At 33.9% G+C, this 4,732-nt stretch overlaps 1 pseudogene; it reads left to right on the forward strand.

The window, feature by feature from the left end:
• Positions 1 to 1,501: 1,501 nt before the first annotated feature.
• On the forward strand, positions 1,502 to 3,393 carry LOC120198768 (annotated as a pseudogene).
• The last annotated feature ends 1,339 nt before the right edge of the window (positions 3,394 to 4,732 follow it).

A 4,732-nucleotide genomic window follows, 5' to 3' on the forward strand; every position in this document is an offset into this window, starting at 1 on the left:
ATCTCTCTCTCGACCGTTTTTAATTCTTCTATTGTTCCAGAACTTGCTTATGCTCGATATCTACATAATCATACATTATATACAAATCAACACTCCAAATATCATGATTCGATCCTTAATTTCTTAGATAAAAAGAAAGGCGTAATTTTAGTTTCTATTTGAAGTAGTATCAATACCCCTTATAGGGTATCGATACTACCTTAGCTGTGGTATTGATACCGAGCTTGAGTATCTATACCCAATTTGCATTCTGGAATCCTTGTTCAAAAATGGTACCGATACTGAACTTATGGTATCGGTACTCTTGGTATCGATACTACCTTCCCAATATCGATACCCCATGAATGCCTTCAATAAATTGAAGCTTATGGTATCGATACTGTTCAACCAGTATCGATACCCCTATACCAAACATCACTCTTTCACGCTTGAAGTATCAGTACTGGATGAAGCAGTACCGATACCCAAAGCCCATATTTCACTTTTTAAGCCCCAAAATTAATCCATATTAACTTAAATCCTTCATGTCTTATTCTCTTTAATACACTTAACTTAAGGACACATACTCCAACCTATTTATACTCATCTAACACATCTTTATCTTCAAAATCTCCTCCTATATCTTGAATTTAAGAATCCTACCAAATTTCTAACATGTTCTAATTTCAATTCTAACACTTCATACTTCTTAATTAAGTTGATGACAAGTCAATTCTAGTCTTAAACTTAATTTACTAATTCTCTTTCAATATTTCACTTATCTACCTCTTATCTTTAACCATTCCTAACTTCCTCATCTTTTGATTTTAGAACAACTTAAGCTTTCCTTAAGCTTAAGTATCATCTAAGGAATATAAACCAATCTTAAATTCAAGGAATAACCATTAAGGAAGAAGCCCACCTTAGTAAAAATTTAGGGTTCACGACTGAAGAAGAAGAAAACTCTGGATATTCTTTCCTTTTTCTCAACTCTCCACGTGTAAATATATCTTCACCACAATCCATTTTTAATTCACTTATTGGTCAAATGACCCTTTTTCCCTTCCAATCATCCTTCTTTGTTATTTTGTCCTACACAGAATTTTCCCTATAAGTCTTTAAACTTTTCAATTTATCTACTTTAGTCATAAAATTATGAAGTTTTACAATTTGGTCATTAACTCGATTTTTAGGATGTTGCAACAACACCCTGTAATTGATGGGTATTTATGTACTTTACCCTGGAATCAAACTAAACTATATCCCCTATTTTTTTCTTTATTTTCCCTACACCAATATACATAGAGTTTGAAGGGAAAAATAATAATAAGCAAAGCAACTATAGAAAGGCCAAAGAATCTTCTTTTTCTTCTCCATGAAAAACCATTTCTCTGTACATCCTAACCAGACTGCTCCTCTCTCTTTTCACAATAGCTTTCTTGTTCTTCTTATTCTTCTTCATTTGTTGTTGTTGTTGTTGATATATTCAAGAAAAATAAGTTTTCAAGAGCTTCAAACTTAGATGTCAACACCTTTGGAACATGATTACATAGGCTTATCAGAGACTTCTTCAAGGGAAAGAAGTTCTGAGAAGATCCCTTCTTCTTCTTCTTCTCATTCTTCTTCTCCTTCTTCCTCTTCAACTCCTTCCATTGAAGACAAAACCACCACAGATAGTCATCTCAATCTTAAAGAAACTGAGTTTAGGCTAGGGTTGCCAGGTTCTCAGTCTCCCGAGATAAAACCCTCTCTTTTTGGAAAACATTTGGAGAGTAATGACAAAAGTAATGGTTTTGTTGTTAGCCCTTTGAAGAAATTGGTGTGTGGAGCCAAAAAGGTTTCTCAATTGCCATTGATGGACCTAATGGGAAATGGGTATTCTCCATGAATGGTAAACCTGATGTTGACTTGGCTAAAGGTTCTGTCTTGGCCTCCCCTAGGGCTGTTCTCGAGGGTAAAAACAATTTATCTGCCATGAAAGAGGTTGGTTCTGTTCCTTTGTCTCTAAAACCAATCAAAGATAAGAAGAATCACGTTCCTCCTGCAAATGAGCATTCTAATGCTCCTGCTTCAAAATATGTTTATTTTATAAACTTTTCATTGCTATTTGAAGTTCCAATGAGACAGTTTGGATTTTCATTTTGATATCTGCCTTGTTTTTTACCTTTGTTGTAGCCTCAGGAATGTGTTCTGCATCCTGTTCGGAATGTACTGAGCCAAAAAGTTCTTTTCCTTGAGCATTTTTAAATGTTCTTCATCCATCCTTGTAATATTCATTGCTTAGTTCTTTAATTGTTGGGGATTTCAATCTCTTTGGTATACTTTTACTTCCTGAACAACTTATTAGTTTATAGTTTTACAACAATTATTGAGCATGGTTTATGATTTAAACAGGGCACTGGTCGTAGGATGGCTACTAATTCGATCATTCTAGAAGAATACCATGGCCTCAAATTCGGTGAAAAATAGAGATGAAGCTGCCGGTTGCCTCTATGTAAATGTGAGCATGGATGGAGCACCATATCTGAGGAAGGTTGATCTCAAGACCTGCAAAAACTATATGAAACTCTCATCAGCTTTAGAGAATATGTTCAGCTATTTTACCATTGGTATATAATCCTTCACATATACTTTGATAATATACTTTACCAAGCTTTATATAAAACCTAAATTCGATATTGGAAAAAACACTGAGGATCTGTTAATGATATTTATTTAGCAAGATTTATGTGCAAAATAGCTATAGATTGAATTAAGGACTTTTTGAAATAAGTAATATGTTCCATATTGTTGGTAAGGTTTTAGAACTACTGTGATGCAGGGCAATGCAGTTCCAATGAACTTCCAGTGCGAGACGATCTCAGTGAGAGTCGTTTGATGGATCTCCTCCATGGATCTGAGTATGTGCTGACATATGAAGACAATGACGGTGTTTGGATGCTCGTCGATGATGTTCCGTGGGAGTAAGTACATTTCATCCTGAATTTTCTGTAGTCCTCTCCTATTTGTGATCAAAATAAAGCAATTGGACTGCAATGTGCCACTCATATTCCAATAATCTGGTCTTTTTCATTTACTTATTCTTACTATATTTGTTCTTTGTGATGATAGATTTGTTGTTTATCTTTGTTATACATGATGCTCACCAAATCGTGCAAGAGACTACGAATAATGCAAGGTTCAGAGGCAATCGGACTAGGTATCCCTTAACGATTATACAAAATATACCGTACTTAACCAATTGTTTTCGTCAACCATCCTTCCAAGTTTAACATCTTTGACCTTGGAATCTAACAATTCCATTACATTCTCTTGGCTAACATTGACTATTTCCTGAATTCCTGATATTGATTGAGGCTTACTTTGCTACTTTCAGCTCCAAGGTGCATGGAGAAATGCAAGAACCAGAACTAATGCAATAATGGATATGTTATATATCTTCAGATAAGTTTGAAGTATTTAGTGGATCTTCTTCAAGAAAAAAAAACAAGTTTCCTATTAGGAAGATGATGGCATTGGAGACATATCCAATTATTTAAGCTTTGCATGCTTTATATATATATAAATACATTCTCCATTAATGTAATTTCCAGTACAGTGTAAATGGATTGATTATGTTTGTTTCTTCCTTTTTTATATCAAAAAAGAAGAGCATGCCTAAGTCTTAAAGTCTTTGAAATCAATCATAAGACAAACAATGGGAAAAAAGAACGTAAAAAGGCAAAGCTTAGATTAGTTACAATGAATCTGGAACTTAAACTTGGGTAAGATTGGCATATGTTGCAATGTGCTTAGTGGATGTTATTATTTGAGATGATCCCATCATTTTAAACTTTTGCATTCTCATTACACAACATATTTTATTCATAAATTTTAATAATTATCGATTTGGATATCCCATGGATACGTGCTAGATATAAATATATGTAGTTAATTACTTTTTAGTTTACGTTGATGAGAATAAATGGTCACAATGGATATAGCCGGTTTATCTTTATTAATCTGAGCGAAGAGTCATAATCGGTGGTGAAACAATAGTTCGCTGGTGTTAAAGTCTTTTGTCTCCATGAGGAGGTAGAAGAGATGAGTGAGGGAGAGTCTAGTCTTTCTCTTGGTCTTGATCGGGAGGTTTTATAGTGACCCTTATTGTTGGTGTCAGACGTAGGGTCATTAAAGCTATTTGTAAGTTGATAAGATAGTACTAGGTATAATTGGCTGAAAATGAATTTAGCTTTATGGTTCATACGAGCATATCAGAGGTTGTATCAAGAGGTTGTTTCTTTCCAAGGAGTCTTCAGGATTTTAACTTCAAAGCGGTTCTCTAGAGGCCTTGGGTTATGGAGATCTATCTTGCAGAGGAGATTTGAAAAAGGTATAACAATTATTCTCCCTTAGTTGAGGGAATGCCATAAAGTGACAGAGTTAAATGGGTACGTGTAACACCTCAAACTCGATCTTTAAACACTGTCGAATTCACAAGTGCCACATTCAATCACTTAAGTGATCACACATTTCATAACTTTTGAAACACGAATTACTCAAAATTTTAAAATAATTTATATAAAAATATAAAAAAATCACAAAAGCAAAGCTCCTTTATTTGAAAATACATAATTAAAATATGGATAAAGTATAGTAATGGTCACTGAACTTTTCTACAACTTTCATTTAGGTCCCCAACTTTTTATTATATTTAATCATCTATCGAAAAAATCTTTAACCACAATGATTAAACGAAGAAATTATTATATGC

Source organism: Hibiscus syriacus, unplaced genomic scaffold (genome assembly GCF_006381635.1).
Source record: "Hibiscus syriacus cultivar Baekdansim isolate YM2019G1 unplaced genomic scaffold, ASM638163v2 tig00000340_pilon, whole genome shotgun sequence".
NCBI lineage: Eukaryota > Viridiplantae > Streptophyta > Magnoliopsida > Malvales > Malvaceae > Hibiscus > Hibiscus syriacus.